This window comes from Syngnathus scovelli, chromosome 19 (genome assembly GCF_024217435.2).
Source record: "Syngnathus scovelli strain Florida chromosome 19, RoL_Ssco_1.2, whole genome shotgun sequence".
Lineage (NCBI taxonomy): Eukaryota > Metazoa > Chordata > Actinopteri > Syngnathiformes > Syngnathidae > Syngnathus > Syngnathus scovelli.
The window spans coordinates 10665327-10687230 of NC_090865.1; the positions used below are offsets into that span (position 1 = coordinate 10665327).

A 21904-nucleotide genomic window follows, 5' to 3' on the forward strand; every position below is an offset into this window, starting at 1 on the left:
TTTGCGAATGATCAATCTTTGCCTTTCATGTTCATCGGGACTACCCTTTTAATACCCTTGTAATACACTTACACTGTGTATTTGGATAGAGACTGCTGAAAGGGGACACATATATGCCTCGTGAACTACATGCATTACTGCGGGTGAAGAAGAGTGAACAAATAAGTCAGCAGACAAGCTTGCCGATTTATTAGTGCCCAGAAGAGCAGCACTCTGTTCCGTACTGTAACCTGTTAGGTTTGTTCCCGGTTCTTTATCTTTAATGCTCGATATGCTAACAGCAATTACCAAGAGGCAGCCTTCACAGTTTAACTCTTTAATGTATGCCAGAATGATCGATGCACAGCTGTGGAGCCCTTTCTGCCAGATGCGAAAGAAGGTCCCTCTCTCAGCGCCAAGCTTCCTGCTCTTATACTACTCTGGGCCGCCTTCCTGCAAGGAAGCGACTCTGCCTAATCTGTATGATAACGTGTGACCTTGTAGTCTTAACTGAGAGCGAATTCTACATATGTGCAAAGGGTGTCATAGAGAAGAGAAAGCTAATAAAGCAAGAGAAGGGTTGCAGCGATATAACGGCATAGCTCAAGCTACCCAGCTAAACACATGTGCCAAAGAGGCCTATTCTAACAAACCGTTGGTGAGAATGGCTAGAGATAGACTCTTATTGTTCCTCCCCACGGAAATCTTTAGTAAAAGGCGAACGATTTATTCGATCTGAAGAGAAAAAAGAGTGAGCTGATAATCTGGGTGAAAACGGGCCACCCCACTGCTGGTCTCACCAAATTCACAGGCGGTCTCACACTCAAATTGCAGCAACCATTCCTTCTAATACAAACAATAGACGTTCATAGATTTACTATACTTAGAAGGCCTCAACCTAAATAGAAGGTTTAAACGAACGAGTATTTTGTGTTCATTAATGTCTTTTTTACTTAAAACATTGTTGGCGCACAGGATTGTAGGTACCTGATCGAACACATTCTTTCAAACAGCGATTGGGCGTCTATTTTGAGTATTGAAGGTAAAAACAGTTGTATGTCTTGGTACGTGTACTTTTGATATCAGAGAATGGGAAATGATCCCATCTCTGTGTTTTATTTGAAAACATGTGATTTCATAACGACACAAATCGGGAAAGAAAATACGATCGTAATTTCTCAAATGATTTCTCAAATTTCAGAAGTGCTCTATATCTCTCGTGTCGCAAATAATTGAGGCTTTTGTCGTTGCAGTGGAGGTGAATTTGGAGTGTAATTCACCTCCACTGCGACGGTGGCGTTCGAGATTTGACATTTGAATATAAATCTGTCCGTTACATTCCGATTGGTAGCGAATATGACATGGACCTGAGGACTGCATTTTAGTGATGAACGAATTCTGATTAATATCATAGCCGGTTTGGGCGTGTCCTTTCAGGGTCATATTTTGTTTCTACCGCTGCCTCGTGGCAGCCAGGCCTAAAAAAAGATGGGAACACCTGAGGGAGGGAGTTTCACCAAGATGAATTTGGAAGAACTTTATGAAATAAAGTTGATGTTAAAACATAGGTGGACGTAATGTCTGGAAGCCTGCGTTCAACAGAAGGCTGTTTGGCAACAGTGAACAACGGACAAATTCAGCAAGGTAATTTACTGACGCCATGACCCAGATTCGTTCCGGTGATGCTACGGCCACAACACTATACGATCATGACCAATATGCAATCGCATACAATAAGTTTAGGGTCTTTTCTTTAGGATCTTCAGCCAAGACACCCATGAAAGAATGTTGATGTTAAAATGTCGGTGGAACTATCCAACTGTGCAGATCCGATGATCCCAAAGATTTGGGGTGAGACAACATTGAAAAAACGTTTTGCTTTGTTTACAGTGTCACTTATTTTGTGGCTTACCTTTTCTTCGTTACACATCTAAAGTATCGTATCATTTTACCTTGCGGCTTATACTACACCGTACATACCATATCACGTCGCCTATTCAACTCATGCATGAGATGCGATGGCTGAAATATTTAGGCGATGGGTTGCTACTCCATTGTGCTCTCCACTCATCATTTCATATCACATCCTCGTTCATTCACATCCAAAGTATCTTGGCACAACATACGTAACATGACTTATCAACACAAGACGAGGTGGCCGAGAGGTTAAGGCGATGGCTTGCTAATCCGTTGTGCTCTGCACGCATGGGTTCAAATCCCATCCTCGTCGAAGGCTTGCTTTGAGAGAATATTTGCCACAAACTAAACAGGAAAGAGGGTTCTCACCTGTGTATGTGTTTTGAACTGTCGCTTCTCTGAGAATCTTTGACCACAAACTGAGCAGGCAAAAGGTTTTTCTCACCAGTGTGGGTTCTTGTGTGTCTTTTGAAGTTTCCCATCTCTGAGAATCTTTGGCCACAAACTGACTAAGAAAAAGGCTTTTCACCTGTGTGTGTTCTTGCATGTGTTTCTAAATTTACCTTCTGAGAGAATCTTTGGCCACAAACTGAGCAGGAAAAAGGGTTCTTACCAGTGTGGGTTGTTGTGTGTCTTTTCAAGCTTCCTTTCTCTGAGAATCTTTGGCCACAAGCTGAGCAGGAAACATTTTTTTCACCTGTGTGTGTTCTTCCATGTGTTTTTAAGTTTACCTTCTGGGAGAATCTTTGAAATTCTGCTGGAATGTAATGGGGTCAGCTGGTCTACTATGGGGCTCATTGGTGCAGGGGAATGATTCTCGCCTAGGGTTCTTTGATTGCCCGGGTTAAACTCCCGGACGAGCTCTTCTTTGAAACACTGTTGTCTATCGTTGTGTGGAGTCAAAGTCAAAGTCAAAGTCAAAGTCAGCTTTATTGTCAATTTCTCCACATGCCAAAGACACACAAAGAAACCGAAATTTCGTTCCCCCCTATCCCACGGTGACAAGACATGGCTCACAACAGACAAACAAGTAAACAAGTCTAACAAAAGCGTGCTGAATAAATAATTAATAAATAACACAACAATAAATACATAAATAAATAAATAAATAAATAAATAAGAGGAGCAGAAAAAAAAGGAGCAAGTGCGCGTACAGCAGACATTCCCGAAAATAGCGCAACAGTGCCGCACGCTACGCAGAAGGGGGTAGCGAGTTCAGGGCCCTAACAGCCTGGAGAAAGAAGCTGTTGGCGAGTCTGGTGGTGCGGGAGCGCAGGCTCCTGTACCTCTTCCCAGAGGGCAGAAGGTCAAACAAAGAGTGAGCCGGGTGACTCACATCTCTGGCAATCGAGGTTGCCTTGCGGGCGAGATGGGAGGTGTAAATGTCCTTCAGGGAGGGGAGCGAAGCACCAATAGTCTTACCAGCCGTATTCACTATGCGCTGCAGGGCCTTCAAGTTCTGTTCAGTGCAGTTACCACCCCAGACAGTGATGCAACTGGTGAGGACGCTCTCAATGGTGCCATGGTAGAATTGTAGACAGGACTGCCTGAGGAGCACATGCACGCCTGAGCTTCCGCAGGAAGTACAGGCGGCGCTGAGCTTTCTTTGCCAGTGACGAGGTGTTTGCGGACCAGGAGAGGTCCTCACTGATGTGCACCCCCAGGAACTTGGTGCAGCTCACCCTCTCCACCACAGCACCGTCGATGATCAGCGGCAGGTGTGTTGTGTGACCCTTCCGGAAGTCAACAATGATTTCCTTGGTCTTATTGACGTTCAGCAGGAGGTTGTTGTCCCTGCACCACGTGGTCAGAAGGTCAACTTCCGACCTGTACCGAGTCTCGTCGCCTTTCGTGATGAGACCCACCAGAGTCGTGTCGTCAGCAAACTTCACTATGTGCTTGTCGCTGTAGGTCGCAGTGCAGTCATGCGTCAGCAGGGTGAAGAGCAATGGACTGAGCACGCAGCCCTGGGGGGCCCCCGTGCTCAGCGTGATGCTGGCGGAGATTTTGTCGCCAACACGCACCACCTGAGGCCTCTGACAGAGGAAGTCCAGTATCCAGTTGCAGAGGGAGGTACTGAGGCCCAGCTCGTCGAGTTTGCAGATGAGTCGCTGCGGCACAATGGTGTTGAAGGCAGAGCTGAAGTCCACAAACAGCAACCTCACATATGAGTCCTTTCTCATATGACAGGCCAATGTTACACAGAATGTACCATGGTCTGCAAGCTTTCTTTGAGGCTCGTTGGTCTAGGGCATGGGTGTCAAACTCATTTTTGTCGCGGGCCACATTGTAGTCAAAGTTTCCCTCGACGGGCCATTATGACTGTCAACCCAAATAAATAAACGCCTCATATTATATACAGTATAAGCTACAAAACAAACTGACAAATAATTGCTTTTTCAAATCAGACTCGTGGAAACTTTTCACATATTTCAAAAATAATTTTAAGAAGATTCTTAAAAGTTCCGACAATTTGCAATGTTAGTATGACATAGATTTAATGCACAATTTGTCGTTGCGGGCCACAGAAAATGATACGGTGGGCCATAACTGGCCCCCGGGCCTCGAGTTTGACACCAGTGGTCTAGGGGTATGAATCTTGCTTTGGGTGTGAGAGGTCTCGGGTTTAACTCCCAGATGATCCCTTCGTTAAAACATTGCTGTTGATCAACTAGCCCCATTTCATCTGAGGTGCATGTCACATGGGCTGTCAATTGAAACGAAACGGGTTGTGTTCATTTACCTTGGGTCTCTTGAATCTGTTGTTTCGATTCTCATCACTTGAATCTGCCGTCATGTGTCATCCATTGCGCCACTCACCCTACAAGACTGTATCGACTGTAAACTTGTGTGGAAAACTGTCATTGTCCAAAGGAAGGCTGTTTAGCAACAGTGACCAGCAGACAAATTCATCAAAGTAATTTGATTATACCATAACCCGGATTCGAATGGAACACAACCATTAACCACTACACGATCATGGCCTGTATGCAGTAGCGTTAAATAAGTTGCACATATTGGCCATGATCATATAGTGGTTAGTACTCGCCGTTGTGGCTGCAGCAACAACCCTGGTTCGAATCAGGGTCATGGCATACTCAAATAACTATGTGGAATTTGTCCCTTGCTCACTATTGCTGAACAGCCATCTTTTGGACAATGACGATTTTCCTCACGTTTGCGGTCGATAGCCTTAACTTGTAGGGCAAATGGCGCAATGGATAAAGCATCATGGCATATTCAAATAATGTCACCCATTTTTTTTTTGTTTTTCATTTTTGCAAAAGTGTTACACACAAGTTTATAAGCCACATATTCCTGTGGGGCTCGTGGAGCAATGGATAACGCATCTGTCTACAAATCAAAAGATTCCAGGACTCCTGGCCAGCTCACATACCATTTTGTGGTCAACATTAGCTATGTGTAATTTATGTGAACTTTTGGGTTGAAGTAACTCACAGACACTGTCAAAAATTAGTCTTTCCAATTTTGTCTGATCTCAAGTCTTAGGAATCATCGGATCTGCGTAGTTATTGGATAGTTCAACCAACATTTTAACATCGACATTCTTTCATGGTCTGCCTGGGTGTCGTGGCTGAAGTTCCTAGAGAAAAGACCCTAAACATGCAACTGCATATTGGCCATAATATAGCAATGAGGCGGCTGCAACCCCAGTTTGAATCTGGTTAATAGCAGAATAAACTTGTTGCAGTTATTTTTTATTCACCCTAAACAGTCTTACGTTGGACCATGACAAATTTACATACACACAAGCTTACAGGAAATGACAACTTCCCGTGGGGCTAGTGGCTTGTTTCTTGCTCTGAACAGACAGGCAAAACGATTCCTAGCATTTACTAATCAAGTCCTAACCAATTCCTGTGTGTATGGGGGGGCAAAGGAACGAATCAGATGGCCCGAATCCATGCATGGCGGATGATGGCAGTGATCAACACAGATATTTGAGAAGTGAAATGAAGTTTATAGGATTTGCAGACAGTGTGCAATCATTATTTAAACAAAAGTAGGCAGGTGCATACATTTGGAAACTCCAACAGAAAAATGACAGCAATATTTAGTAGATCCTCCTTTTGCAGAAATGACTGCCTCTAAACCAGTGGTTCTTAACCTGGATTTGGTCAAACTCTAGGGGTTCGGTGAGTCGGTCTCAGGGGTTCAGCAGAGCCTCCGCTGCGGAGGTCCGAACACACCAGATTTATAAATTCGTGATAAAGCATATCTGAACTGGTCTCGCAAAGGCAATAGCAGAAGTCACACCGATTTGCTGGTATGTCATTTGTCGTGAATTCATGCATTGTGTTGGTTTTATTCTTTCAGCAAGGTGGTGTTCATGCACTTCTGCATGAGTTCCGCTCTATTCTGGCCTGTTAGAGATTTGCTCGCTCCAACTTATTTTGCAAGAACCACAAGAGACAAGGCAAGTTCTTTTAGACACCTGCAGGTGGAGAGTCCATTCGTCGCTGTCTGAACAGCGATTATCGAATGAAGTCTGAAAGGTCTCCTTCCTGCAAGGGCATATTTATTAGGAGGAACAGAGTGGGGGTATGAGTGGGCTGAATAGAAAGCCCTTGTCCTCTAGTCTAAACATCTCAGGGGATGTTTTACGATCTTGTGATAAGGAGGACAAGGTAAGGTATTTATTACCTGTTGCATTCCAACATAATCCTATGATAAAGATAACCTGGAAAACCCTAACATCTCCCTCCTGTTTTATCATATGATTATGCTACCCCAAACAACAAAGACAAGTAAGAAAAAAACACATATATATGTATAATGAAGAAAGAAGAATAGGAAAAATAAAAACAACAAACAATGATAGCAACACTTTTCCAGTGAAGATGAGGCATTACCTTAATACCCCAGATCAAACTTATTGTGCAAGCGAAAAACCTGCTGGCCAGATGTTATTAGCAGGAAAATTCTTACACGGTCCCTTTGCCTTAAGGCGACCAGAATGCTATCAATAAAAACAAAAAGAAAAACAAAGAAACAGTACATCAGCGTATCCATTACTTGCGAAGCATATTTGATGGTCAAATCAACAAGTTTCCGTAATACATGCTCAACAGAACAGCATCTACGCAATCCACGTCTCATTATCATTATCACATCTGTCACGTCTAAGAAGTTGTACGTATATGTGCTCGCATTTTCGTCAGCTGCTGATGTTCTAGTCTGTAGGTGAGGTCTGTCACACACACTGGCGCACACACTCGTGTCCAGTTGGCAGGCAGCATCGGACAACTCTCGTGACCACAAAACCATGATCCGTACTGAACAGGCACGTGCACTCATAGGATGCAGGTGAGACAGTGCCTCTGAACTTCTGAATGAAGTAGGTCCCGTCCGATGGTGCAGCCATGTTGGTAGTAGAGCCCTTACACCTTGAAAACGGCTCTCTCATCCTGGCACACAGCGGTGATGTCCAAAGCTCCCATCCAGTTTCCTCCTGGAGAGCAGTCATCGTTAATGCATTTGTGGGTCCTGCAACCTTGGGTGCAACATGTGTAGTCAGCAAGACTTGGAATGCTCCCTCCCGTCGTGGCTGGCCCAGTTCCTTCCTTTGATGACCTCGATGTAGACCCAGTCTCCTGGATTGATGGGGTTGTCGACCTGTGAGGAGGAAAGATCAAGCGGCAGTAAATTTGTCTTTGACACAGTTTGAGCGTCCTGATCATATAATCTGCCAAGGACTGCTCTTCATCTGTTGTTTGCAACTCTCGTAGTCAATTGTAGTGCCCATTTAACTGGCAAATAGGAATGTTTGCGGGAAGAGTTTGAACACTTCCTAATGATTCCCTTTAACCAAAAACTATTTATGACAGGGGCGTTCCCATTTATTGCCTCCTGGTTTAAAAGAGATTGTCTTACCCATGCCTTCTTTCTCCTCACACGCTCGCATCCACACAGGGTGTGAACACACACACACACACACGCACACACATCTGCACGCACACACGCAGACAAAGAGATTCTAATCCATCTCTCATGTAGCTTCTCTTGACAGAATCTCCTATTGGTAACTGTATAGCAGACGTTTTAGCATATAATCCCATACTCTGCTCTCTCACTTCTACTTTTCCATGTCGGTGCAGTCGTAGGTGGCCCCTATTGCAGTCATTGTCTTGTTAACTGTTGCCTTGTGACTCCTATGCATGATTGTGTGAATGTTAAAAATTGAACGTACCTAACTTTCTGACCATCCAACCTCCACTGTGGTATAAAAAAAACCTTACTATTGTATTGAGTAGGTACATTGAGCAACCTAGCTTCCTCCTGACTGCCAAATGTCCTGTTCTAAAATTTATATAACTCGACCTCTACGTCTTAAGCTTGATGAGCCAAAATATAAGATCTTGCTCTTGTTTCCTACCGTTTTAGTCTATTTGTTTTATATTATAATGCTTTTCTCTGTAGCCCAACGGATTTTTCACATTTTTATTTATTTATTTATTTATCAAATCTCCTCAGTTCTGTCAAACTCAGTGCACAATGAACCTCCCTTCCACTTTGAACCAAGCTTCACCAAATTTGGGAACGCCGTAGCAAGGAGTGCGATTTGGTTGTCAGACACTCCAAGTCCATATCTTTTTGCCGCACTTCACCCTATCAAGTTGGTGTTCTTTTGTTGTTGCTTCAGAGCGACCCCATCCATCACTCTTGAATGAGTCCATTGTTCAAATGAGTCAATTTTCATCATTGTGAGTTCCTCCGCTTTTCACTGTCTTTTCTCGTCCCCGAGGATGTTGTATTTCCTCTGGAGTGTACTTGTCCTCCTCCAAGCACAACAGCAGTCTTTTCTTGTCCTTCGCCAAAGGTCAAAGGTGCTTCAGAGCCAGGCACCATTTTGTGGTTGTTCACGGCTGCAGGCGAAGTCTTGGATTGGGTTTCAGGGGCCCTGACACTGAGAATGACAGGCTGGTTTGAACACTTGTAAGACTATCTCCAAATGTAGCTGCTTCCATCAATTTGCTGGTAATGTTTGTTTACCAAACTTCAAATTCTTCTAATAACAGAGGTCTCGTTTTTATATCGTAAATCCTGCAACTCATCCTATTTTTGAGCTACATTTTATCTATAGTTCCAATTTAATCGGACAGTATGTTGTCTTCAGTATCATGATTGAAGATCAACTCATCGAGGTCTGCTTTCCACATCAAGCCCTGATCTGTATGTCTTTACCTCTCACATGTTATTGTCATGCTTGCTCAAAAATGTGACTTAGAGTATGGTGCTGTGAATTCTCAATCTCCCCAATGAAATTGGATCCCACCTCGTAGTTCTTATCGTTCTCATGTTCCTGTTAGCCTGCAATTGTCCAAATCAAAAATGTTTTCTTTTAACTGTCTTTCTTTTGAACCTCTAAATCTCTCGTGTTGCTAAACTATCTACACCAGAACAAAAAATTTACCACAATATAACACCAAATGTATTCGAAAATTCATTGTCATAAAGTGTTGTATTATTACTATCTTCCACTATCTGTCCTAGTCCTACTCACTCCCCCCCTTCTGAGGCTTGGCAACGCCCATGCCTCACACCTTGACAAACTTTTTGGGAGAATGCGTTCTTTACCACATACGATTCCATCATCATTTAATTTGACTTTCTTTCCAAAACGCTTCTCAATTTCTCAGTTCACACATCTTCTACATGTGTTACTGGTTCTCCATTTTTTTTTTTGTTTTTTTTTTTTCTAGTTAATTATCAATCCAAAAGCTACGTGTTTCTTTCTAACATTCAACCTGCTCAAAATCATTCTTTCATCAAAGTCGCTCTACTAATTTTCCATAGTAGTTGCCAACAACTTCAACCATTCAACCTGTAATTTCTTTTCATTCAGGCTATCATTCATCAATGTTCATTTGCATCTCACACGCAGTCTCCAAAAAGGAGTCTTTCTATCACATTGGTCCCAATTCATCCAAGCTCACCACACAACATTCATATATCATTTCCAACTTAGGTTTCCTGGTAGAGCAATCCACCAATTCAAAAAAACTTAACTACAACAAACAATTGGCAAATTAATCTGAATTTTTTTCTTTGTTTTTAAATTTGAAGAACTCAATCTCTCAGATTTAGCTTGCATTTAGAATTTTGTATAATCTTATAACACAACCAATCAATTATTCCTATTAAATGTAGCATTGCAAAATCTTAAATTCACAATTTAGCTTCTTCCAATTCCTGAAAGCATGTTCTGTCATTTTTTTTTTTTTTTTTTTTTCGAATTTCTCATGTGGGCTTGACACTTAACATGCACTAGTGTGGATTAGTTTCTGCTTGCAAACAGATTTCTCTCTTTTTCCTCTCATTTTTATCTTTCAAAATCATTTCTGTTCTGCGGTGCAAATTGGATAGACCACAGTCTAGCAAATTTTTTTATACTAAAACTTTAGCCAATGTTCATCATTTTAACATATACGCACACACATGCACAGCTCTCGCATGCAAAAGGTAGTTCCCAGCAACAATGATTCGTCACAGGCTGGCCATTTCCTGTGGTCGATCATGAGCTGGTCCCTCCCATGCACACGAGGACAGCACATTCTAATTTTATTTATTTATCTTCTAGAAGCAAGTTGCATTTCTTTACCACTTGATTTGCATATTTTAACTTCAGTGTAACACAATTTGAGCTCTAGTCATTTGTAATTTGGGCATACAAACAGCATTGTCATACTTCTTGGATGGACAGGACTTCTAATAATCTAAAAAAATTCTAATAATCTGACAATGACATGTTTTGCTGTCATATGGGCATCTATTCTTTCTTTCTCTGTATGAGCATAAGCGGTCAAAGAGGAGGAAGCTTGTCATGCTAAAAATGAGGCTTTTCCTCTTTTCCTTCCTCCACCCTTTGATTGATATTGTTTTGCAAAACGACACTCTCGTGCGAAGTGTCCTCGTCTCCCACAGTTCCAACAGTTGTCAGAATCTCGTGGGGGTTTTGAATTATATGGCGGCCTGCGACCTTGTTGGCCTCTACCTCTCCCTCTGCCTAGCTGGGACCCTTGGAAGAAGACTGTTGTATCTTCATCTAGTTCATCATCATCATTATCTAGATGAAATACATCAGAACTTTTGCCTTTTTTGATCACTTTTATCAGCGTCTCCGGGCCACTGCATGTTTTTTGTAAACCAAGCAGTGTCCGCTTCCACCAAGTGTTTCCTCACCCAACTGCCCATTTCAGGGCGGAAATTAGTGAGGAGCGCATTTTTAAGCTGTTGTTGATAAGCACTCTCAGCTGTATCATTGAATGGGATGCCACTATGCACCCTGAATTCTTTGTCAAATTTCCTTGTACTCCATACATTTTCTTCCACTTCAGCATGCATTGCATACAATTAAGAAATCTACTTGCCATGAACTTCTCGTTTTAAAGAAGAGCAGAGCAAGAGATTTACCGTTCTTATTTCCCATCTTAATTTTAGTCGCTTAAGGTTTTACAATTTTTTTCAAATTTTTTTTTCTTTGAGGATCCTCAATGCAGGTTTAAATTGACCTTCCAACAAATTACTAGCCTGTTTTATTGCCATGGATTAATGCTAGAACTGCTTCTTAGTCAACTTATCCTACCAGTCACACACTCAATCACACTAACTCCAGCGCTTTTTTAGGCCTCATGGCTCGGACAAACCAAAGCCGTATCTCATAGCTCGGATAAACCAAAGCCGAATCTCATAGCTCGGACAAACCAAAGCCGAATCTCATAGCTCGGACAAACCAAAGCCGAATCTCATAGCTCGGACAAACCAAAGCCGTATCTCATAGCCCGGACAAACCAAAGCCGTATCTTTAGCGCTTTAACTTACTTGTCCCCTGGTTCGTTGCACCGCCGGATCCCGTCAATCCACCTCTGTCAGACGAAGGCAGACCTAAGATGCTGGCCCAGCGAAGAATTCTCTTCCCAGGACTTTCTTTTCCAGGTCCTCCTAATGGACGCTGGCTTGTCGACAATGCAGCACGTCCTCCTTCGCCGGTCAGATGGTGGGTATGAGGATCCCGGGTTTCGGCACCAAAATGTTAGAGATTTGCTCACTCCAAGTTATTTTGCAAGAACCACAAGAGACAAGGCAAGTTCTTTTAGACACCTGCAGGTGGAGAGTCCATTCGTCGCTGTCTGAACAGCGATTATCGAATGAAGTCTGAAAGGTCTCCTTCCTGCAAGGGCATATTTATTAGGAGGAACAGAGTGGGGGTATGAGTGGGCTGAATAGAAAGCCCTTGTCCTCTAGTCTAAACATCTCAGGGGATGTTTTACGATCTTGTGATAAGGAGGACAAGGTAAGGTATTTATTACCTGTTGCATTCCAACATAATCCTATGATAAAGATAACCTGGAAAACCCTAACATGGCCCAACTCTTTCGGTGCAGCCGTTGTACATATGATGACCCTGGAAAGTTCTTGGCGAATTATCCATCTTTGCCTTTCATGTTCATCGGGTCTACCATTTTAATAGGTATCTACACTGTGTATTTGGATAGAGACTGCTGAAAGGGGAAGCATATATGCCGTTGGTGAGAATGGGTAGAGATAGACTCTTAGTGTTCCTCCCCACGGAAATCTTTAGTAAAAGGCGAAAGATTTATTCCATCTGAAAAGAAAGAGAGATCTGATAATCTGGGTCAAAACGGGCCACGTCACTGCTGGTCTCACCAAATTCACAGGCAGTCTCACACTCAAATTGCAGCAACCAGTCCTTCTAATACAAACAATAGATGTTGATAGATTTACTATACTTACAAGGACTCAACCTAAATAGAAGGTTTAAACAAGTATTTTGTTTTCATTAATGTCTTTTTTACTTTAAACATCTTTGGCGCACAGGATTGTAGGTACCTGATCAAACCTTCTTTCAAACAGCGTCACCTATCGATTGGGCGTCTATTATGAGTATTGAAGGTAAAAACAGTTGTATGTCTTGGTACGTGTACTTTTGGTATGAGAGAATGGGAAATGATCCCATCTCTGTGTTTTATTTGAAAACGTGTGATTTCATAACTTTATTCAAATCGGGAAACAAAATACGATCGTAATTTCTCAAATGATTTCTCAAATTTCAGAAGTGCTCTATATCTCTCGTGTCGCAAATAATTGAGGCTTTTCTCGTTGCTGGCATGGTTTGGAGTGTAATTTACCTCCACTGTGATGGTGGCGTTCGATATTTGACATTTGAATATAAATCTGTCGGACGCCGTTATAGAGCTCTGTACACTAAAACCAGCAGACACAGAGACAGCTTCTTTCCCCAGGCTGTCGCTCTGATGAACTCACACCACTCTTAGAGTCTCAGAGTCATTACTGTGCAATAACATCCCGCTTGCCACACCTTTTTTGTCTACACTGTTTGTACTATGTGTCCTCTCTGCATCCATTGCAGCCTGGTCATCCTAGAAGAGGGACCCTCCCATCTGTGGTCTCTTCTCAAGGTTTCTCATTTCCCCTAGCTGGAGTTTTGAGTTTTTCCTTGCCCTCTTGGGAGTTTAAGATCAGGGGGTGTTTGAGAATATCTTTCGTTCTTCACATGTCCTGAGTGTTGTTGTTAGTCACCTAAATGTTGAACAGAGGCTGTGATTTACCGAAGTCAAATTCCTTGTTTGGCACGCTCAAACATGGCGAATAAAAAACTCTTGAATCTTGAATCTCTTTACTTTAGAAAGTAAATGTTGTTTTCTAGAAATCCATACTGAGATGTATGAGGAACAACAATCGGGCGTATTCTTAAAAAGACAGACCTACAGCCGACAAAAAGGTTTTGATACGTTCATATCATATGACGAGTCAGGAACGTGGTAATTCCATATTATTTTGCATTGACTAATTTGGTTAATACAGTTTAGCAAGCAAATGCACAGTTCCATAGTACAGTTAATAACATGCTCAAAAGCATTCAGTGTGTCACAGCACCGCAGACCTAAACTCCATGTGCGTACGACTGCGTGTGATTTTTGTTTTAATCAGAAAGACCAGGGGAGAGCGCGAACGCAGTCCACGACTGTTGTGTTTATACGGAGTAGAGATGAACGCGAATGCAACTTCTTTATTCAGCAACTTTTTATTTTCTCCCCACTCATGTCTTACATAGCAGTACAATGCCCCTGGCGCACCACAGAGCCCCCAACTGTCAACATTATTTGAGACCTCCAATAACAAACTATATAATATTATAGTTTCAACATACGATAATACCACATCTCCCTTTTTCCAGGGATCATAGGGTAGACTGCCTTTGTCTCGTCAGACCTTAGAGCAGTGGTTCTTAACCTGGGTTCGATCGAACCCTAGTGAGTCGGCTTCAGGGGTTCGGCAGAGCTGGTATGTCATTGCCCCGCCCCCGCCCCGCTCACCCCCCCCCGCCCACGGATGGCTGAACACACCTGAATATCGTGTAAATTCGTGAAAACGCATATCTGAACTGTTCTTGCAAAGGCAACAGCAGAAGTCACACTGATTTGCTGGTATGTCATCCCCCCCTATATAGAGGGGTTCGGTGAATGTGCACATGAAACTGATGGGGTTCGTTTAACCCGCCCCCCAAAGAGGGGTTTGTTGAATGCACATATGGACCTGATGGGGTTCGGTACCTCCAAAAAGGTTAAGAACCACTGCCTTAGAGGATTATTCTGCCTCTTGTGTAGAAAGGTCTGTTCCTAACTTTTGCCAAGGTCTTTCAGGGCACCCTGATGGCACGAGTGCCTCTTTTGGGTTGTGTCGCTCTTGTATGCATGTCCTGCAGTTCAGTACCATTTTGTTCACTTGCTGGCTGAGTCCCGGCCACCACACAGATTGACGTGCACGTGATTTACATTCCAGGACACCTAAGTGTCCTTCGTGTAATTTTAACAGCACGTCGTTCCTCATTGCGGAAGGTATTACCAGTCGTGTGTCCTTTAGCATCTTTCACTGTTAATGTGGCTCGCTCCGGCCAGTCATTTTTCAGCGCTGGTTCCTGTTTTGCATGTGCTGGCCATCCTTCCATGCACATGGTCATGACACGCGAGCAGACACTGTCGGCTTTCAACTGCTCTTTCAGGTTTTCTGTATATGATGAGCTGACAGGTAGACTCTCAGTGACACAGTCCACAAATATGTTTGTGCTCTCCATCAGCTCCTGGTCATCAGTGGATATGCGTCATTTTACAGGTTGCACGTGAAAGTGTGTCTGCTGTCCAAAGCGACGTTCCTGGTACGTGCACGATGGAGTATGAGTAGCGCATCACCCTCATCCTGAAACCCTGGATTCTCTGTGGCAAAAGATCCAGTGCTTGGGCTCCAAGCAGGATGAGAAGGGGTTTATGGTCGGTCTCCAGGCAAAACTCCTTTCCAATGAGGAAATCCCGAAACCGTTCACAGGCCCATGTGAGGCCCATGTGAGGCCCAGAGCTTCCTTCTCCACCTGTGTGTATCGTTGCTCAGTTGGAGTGAGTGACCGTGATGCGTAAGACACAGGCTTCCATCCTTCCCCTCATTTCTGAAGAATTACGCCCCCCAACCCATACGATGATGCATCAGCAGATACTTTGGTGTCTCTGCCCGGGTCATACATAGCCAGCACCGGAGGAGAGGACAGAGCTTTCTTTAGGTCTTCAAATGCTGCTGCCTGGTCCATGTCCCAGACCCAGCAGTTTTTTTCTTTGAGAAACATATACACATTCAAACCGGTTAAATCCACACACAATCGCAGCTGTCTTTTGTCCTTTTGGGGCACGACCACCATGCCGGCACACCAATCAGTTGGCTCCTTCACCCGACTAATGACGCCCAGAGCTTCCATGCGCTGGAGCTCTCTCTTGACTTCACCCACCAGTGGTAGTGGAATCCTCCTGGGGTTTTTTACTGAATATGGCACGGCACCTGGCTTGACCTTTATGGTGTATGGTTGTTGTAGCTAACCCAGACCGCTGCGCAACTTGGGGTAACTTGCCTTGAAAGTCTCCATGTCTATGCTGTCGACTCGGATAAGCAAGCCAAGAAATGTGCTCTGGTTTTGATCAATATATCAGTGTTTTTTTTTCATTTGCCGTTCTCATCCCTGATGTTTAGCTCTGCTTCAAAATGAGGCTTGTCATCTTTCTGTGGCAACTGTGATTTTTTTCTGTGGCTCATCACCTGACACCTACCCACAGTTTGCGGTGTATTTGTCTCCCTAGACTCAATATATATATTTGTGTGTGTATATATAAACAGTGATCTCCAAGAACCACCATCATGTGTTTTTTTTTTTAACAACGATTACTTCTAGAACATTCCTTGAAAATAATACGTCCTCATCAGTGAGTTGTTTTAGAACAGGCCTGTCGGCTACTCATGTGGTAGTTGGGGGCTGCCTTTTGCCGATGGGCACAACTGTAGTGAATGCAAACTTCCTGTGTTGCAGAGAAGAACCAGCGGACACACATAGTCATTGCTTTTCTTTTTGTACCTTTAATCAGAAATCTGCTATTGGCTGTAATGAAGATTTGGCACACAAAACGTACCTATATTCCTGGACTTGGACTCTGACTCGGGGACTCGGACTCGGTCGGACTCTGTCATTTTTGCCGGACTCGGACTCAGACTCGGTGCTGATTTTGACCGAGTTCACCGAGTCCGACAATAAAAAAATCACGTTCAATTTTATTTTCATCATGCTGCTCAGAATGCGAGTAGGAATACTGTCCACAGCCCTGCTTACGATCAATGCGGCCACGTTGAGTTGCACTTAGGCTAATGTTTACATTATGTACCAATGTCAAGGACGATTATGTCACCCATCTTATATCATTGATGTGTTTCGATAGTTGTGGGGTCGTCACTAATTATTTGTGTTTAGATAAATGTCTGAGCTATAATGGTGTAATTAATGATTAAAAAATATTATCTTACATGTCCCGTGTTTCAGAATGGTTATTTAATTGGGCAAGAGTGTTTTCAAGCGTTTTGCCTCATGCCAATGGCACTCAGGGCTAAGGGTGGGCTTCAATGACCATTTTTGTAAAGCCACGCATTTAATACCATGTCAAATAATATATTAGAGTGTAGGTTATGTTCCAATGTATCCACTTCTATCGGTTAAATTGTCAACCGTACATTTATGACTATGCCTCGAGTGATCTACGTTATGAACTAGCACAACTCCGGTGGGGCAGGGAAAATGTTATCGATCCGACGTCCGATTGGAACGTCGCCTCACTTTTACGTCCGCCCTCTCAGCAAGGGATCCTATATAAGCCGAACCAGCCAGTGTGAAAGCAGTTGCGTTCGTTCTGATAGATTTTGATCTAAATTAGCCTTGACTAAAGACGAAGCAGTCACATGAATTAACGGAAAAAATTGACAGCCGGACTAGGACCCGGACTCGGACTCGGTGGTCAAGAGGCCGGACTCGGTGCAAAAATCCGACCGAGTCCACAGCCCTGGCTCAAACCTCATTGAATAAAGTACATAAGCAGACAAGTATATTCACATATTAAATAAATAAAAGAAAACATTTTAAACATATAATTATACCTACACACCAAATCAATAAAGAAGACATAACTAGACATTTTTGATAAGTGGTAATGAGAAAGGTTTTTATAACTTTATGATCTGATATATATATATTTCTGAGCACTTTGAAATAACAAATGTTTTTTGATATATTGCCTGAATAGCTTAATGACCCTTAAGGAACTGTTCAATGCATGCCTGATGATTTTCTAAATCACGGACACTGCCAAAGTCGTCTAAAAATGTTCAGTACTTGATTGTATCTTATGTTTTGACTAATTCTAGACACCAGTTTTCGATTACTACTGAACGTTCTGGACAGAGGGAAATATTTTGCCTAACAAAGAAAAGATATGGTTGAAAGCATGATTAAACTAAGAATATGATGACGTAAGCAAGTACATGGAGATCAAAAGAACAAACAAACAAAAACATGGTAAGTGGTGAGTACAAACTTTGCATGGTCAGGGAACATTAATAAATAGGTAGATGATGTCACAGCCAAAAGCTCACATAATTCCGTACAAAATGACAAAATTGAAAGAATGATGAATGGATGAGGTGGAACAGTATATGTGCAAGAATGTTTACAGGAAGGTCACTTGGAGATAAAACCAGCAGGTGCCAGAGGGAGACAGCCAAGCCAAAGACGATCGTCAAGGCTGAAAGACGGAAAGGACAACAACAGCCCCCACAAATCGAATCTCCCATAATCAGCACCCAACCCCACGGAACCAGCTCTCACCGAACCAGCACCCACTCCCATGGAATCAAACTCTCCTGTGAACTTGCCCCACCCCAAAGACTCATCACCCATCAAACTCGGCCCACACTGGCCGACTGAATATAAGCTGACCAAAGAACCTTGAACGTGGCCTTTTCTGAATGGAGACTTTGCGCTCTTGAAAGGCCCAGCGCTGTATTGTACTTTCCTGAAGACAGAGCTTTCTGAACAAGAATTGTGATTGAACTCAACCAACCTGTGTAAGTCTAATTTCTGCTTCAGTGTCTTAGCATTTTCCTAAATCTGAAGAAATCAAACGAGCACACAGTGAGTAAATTGGATAACTGGTGATTGGCAATGACTTTTGCCGTGAGGCGCAGATAGTGCGCTCCCTAAATTGTGGACAAAATCCAACAGGTGCATGAACTCAATCTGTTCTTCAACAGATTTGATTCCGCCTCCCCCCCACCCCTTCAACTCGCTCCGCATCTTTTTCTGCCACCTTCGACACTCCAGCCCCCCCGCCAGCTCACCAACCCCCTCCCCCGGAGTCACTCTTCTGTCTCCTGTCTCCACTCCATCACCCCGGTCTTCCGACATCCCCCTCTTCTTTACAGATCTTCAGGTTCACTTCAGAAAGATCAAAGCAGGGAAGACCCCGGGCCCAGACGGCATCTGGCCGAGACTGCTCAGGGATTGTGCGGACCAGCTGAGTGGTGTGGTCAGGTACCTGTTCAACCTAAGCCTGAGCCTGAACAAGGTCCCAGTACTGTGGAAGACCTCCTGCGTGGTCCCTGTACCAAAGGTGCCATGCCCCAAGGAGCCTAACCACTTCAGGCCTATTGCCTTGACTTCCCACCTGATGAAGACTATGAAGAGGATCATCCTGGGTCACCTGCGTTCACTAGTGGGAGTGCAGCTGGACCCCCTGCAGTTTGCTTACCTGCCTGGTGTTGGGGTGGACAATGCATTGATTTATTTACTGCACAGAACACTGCTTCACCTGGAGGACAACAGGAGCACTGGGAAGATCATGTTCTTTGTTTTCTTCAGCGCTTTTAACACCATCCAGCCGTCACTGCTTAGGGTGAAGATGGAGAAGGCGGGTGTGGACCAGTGCCTGACTGCATGGACAACGGACTTCCTCACCGACCGGCCGCAGTTTGTGAGGTTACATCGCAGTGAGTCCGACGTGGTGCACTGCAGCACTGGTGTCCCCCAGGGTAGGGTGCTCCTTTCCTTTTCACCCTGTTCACGTCAGACTTTACCCACGACACCGCACACTGCCACATCCAGAAGTTCTCCGACGACATGGCCATTGTTTGAAATGTCGCAGAGGGGAACGATCTGGAATATAGGTTGGTCATCAAAGACTTTGTCAGCTGGTGTGAGCTCAACCAGCATCAGGTGAACAACACCAGCAAGACGAAGGGGTTGATTGTGAGCTTCGGGAGGACAGCACCCATCTTCACTCCAATGAACATCCAGGGATCGGACAGTGAGGTAGTGGAGAACTACAAATTCCTGGGTGTTCGCCTTAACAACAAACTGGACTGGACTGGACTGATCACACCCATATCCTGTACAAAAAGGGCCAGAGTCGCCTCCATCTGCTGAGGAGACTGAGGTCCTTCGGTGTGTGCAGGGCTCTCCTCCGGACCTTCTATGACTCTATGGTGGCCTCGGCCATCATCTACGCTGTGGTCTGCTGGGGTGGGGGCAGTAGTGACCGGGACAGGGGGGGACTGAATAAGATGCTCAGAAGAGTGAGCTCTGTTCTGGGCTGTCCCCTGGACTCCATTGAGGTTGTGGGTGAGAGGAGGACGTTGATTAAGCTTAAATCCATCATGGACAACACCTCTCACCACCTCCATGAGAGTGTGCGGTTCCTGAGTAGCTCCTTTAGCGGCAGACTTTTGCACCCTCGGTGTAGGAAGGAACGGTTCCTCAGGTCCTTCATTCCCTCTGCTGTCAGACTTTACAACATGCATGCCGCCTGATAAAATGAATGTGTTTCGTCTCTACTAGCAGCACTTGTGTTTATCCTTGTCTGTTATTTACCCTTTTTTGTAATTCTGGCACTTCTTTTATTCTTGCACTCGTATTATTATTGCACTGATATGCGCTGCTGTGACAAGTGAATTTCCCTGCTGTGGGATGAATAAAGTTCAATCAATCAGTCAAGAGTTGGTTCAGACTGAAGTCAAGTTTTTGATTTCAAAGCATGACACGTTAAATTGACTATGAAAGGGATCGTCTGATCCGAAGTCAGGTGCCTTATCCATTAGGCCACATCGCCATGTGAAATACTCCATGTTTTCAGTGTGGCCTTGATAAGACTGTTTAACGGTTCCCAACACGCAAGGATGCCCAATGTGGGAACCGAACCCACGGCCCTGAGTTTAAGAGTCTCATGTTCTCTCCACTGAGCTAACCAGGCTTTTCGACCTTGGAATTGTTTCATTTTTTCATTTTTTTTGAATGGGTTAGGGGAAATAGAGAAATGTTTTAAGTGTGGCCTCTGAAACACATCTATTGATAAGACTAAAGAATCAAAGGTTCCCGACAAGTGTGGGCTGCCCAATATGGGGATAGAACCCACAACCCTGAGATTAAGACTTGCATGCTCTACCACCTGAGCTAACCAGGCTTCTCCTATTAAGAACTGTCTCATTATTTCACTTTTTTTTAATGGGTTTGGTTCACGAAAACCAGAAGCCACGTTTTAAATCTGGCCTCTGAAACACATTCGTTGATAAGACTAAACATTTAAAGGTTCCCAACAAGTGGCAGCTGTCCAATGTTGTCTCTAGTTGGAAACCCCAGCCCGAGTTGGAAACCCTAATTGGAAACCCTTGCCCCAGTTGGAATTCCTAGTTTGAAACCCTACCCGGAGTTGGAACCCTAGTTGGAAACCCTAGCCCTAGTTGGAAATGCTGGCTCTAGTGTGCAATAGAGAAAGCATTTTTTCTTTTGGTTTTTGTCACTTTGTTGCACTGAAAATGGAGATTGGGGGGGAGTCAGCACAACAAAAAAGAAATCAGAAACCAAAACCTTCCTGACAGTATAGAAAAGAATAATAAATAATACATAGAATAAGGTTTACTGTCTGTGAAGTTGAGTTTAATTGAAATGGCCAGTGGTTGAATCAATTTTACAGTAAAATAGCTTTGTAAAACCAACTATTCATGGCCTCGGTAGCGCAGGCGGTAGCGCGTCAGTCTCGTAAACTGAAAGTCGTGAGTTCAACCCTCACACGGGGCTATGTTTTATTTAGTCCTAACCCTAACTCGAGCCCTTGTTGGAAACCCTAGCCCCAGTTGGAAACCCAACTTTGAGAATGGTCAGACAGAAGTACCTTTTTCTTTTGATGAAGTTCAGTTTGATGGAAATGGCCGGTGGTTGAATCAATTTTACAGTAAAATAGAATTTTAAGACAGGTGCCACAAATTCTCGTTGGCGCAGGCGGTAGCGCGTCAGTGTCGTAATCTGAAAGTCGAGAGTTTGATCCTCACACGGTGCATGATTTATATATATTCCAACCCTAAATCTAGCCCTACCTGTAAACCCTAGTCCTAGTTGGAAATCCTAGCCCTAGCCTAGTTAAGTTTGATCAAAATGGGCGGTGGTTGAATCAATTTTACAGTAAAAAACAATTGCACAAATTGCAAATGCATAGCCTCGTTCGCGGAAGTGGTAGTGTGTCAGTCTCATAATCTGGAGGTCGTAAATTCGACCTTCACACAGGGCACACTTTTATATAGTCCTAACTCTAGCCCG

General features: G+C 43.7%; 4 non-coding genes across 4 annotated transcripts; 1 reads left to right on the plus strand and 3 right to left on the minus strand.

The window, feature by feature from the left end:
* Positions 1-622: 622 nt before the first annotated feature.
* On the minus strand, positions 623-734 carry LOC125987567 (U5 spliceosomal RNA). The gene has a single exon (XR_007488043.1). It is a non-coding gene; the product is annotated as a U5 spliceosomal RNA (small nuclear RNA).
* Positions 735-12429: 11695 nt separating this feature from the next.
* LOC125987569 (U5 spliceosomal RNA) lies at positions 12430-12541 on the minus strand. The gene has a single exon (XR_007488045.1). It is a non-coding gene; the product is annotated as a U5 spliceosomal RNA (small nuclear RNA).
* A 7950-nt stretch (positions 12542-20491) lies between these two features.
* Positions 20492-20564, minus strand: trnak-cuu (transfer RNA lysine (anticodon CUU)). The gene has a single exon. It is a non-coding gene; the product is annotated as a tRNA-Lys (tRNA).
* Positions 20565-21315: 751 nt separating this feature from the next.
* trnat-cgu (transfer RNA threonine (anticodon CGU)) lies at positions 21316-21388 on the plus strand. The gene has a single exon. It is a non-coding gene; the product is annotated as a tRNA-Thr (tRNA).
* Positions 21389-21904: the final 516 nt, after the last annotated feature.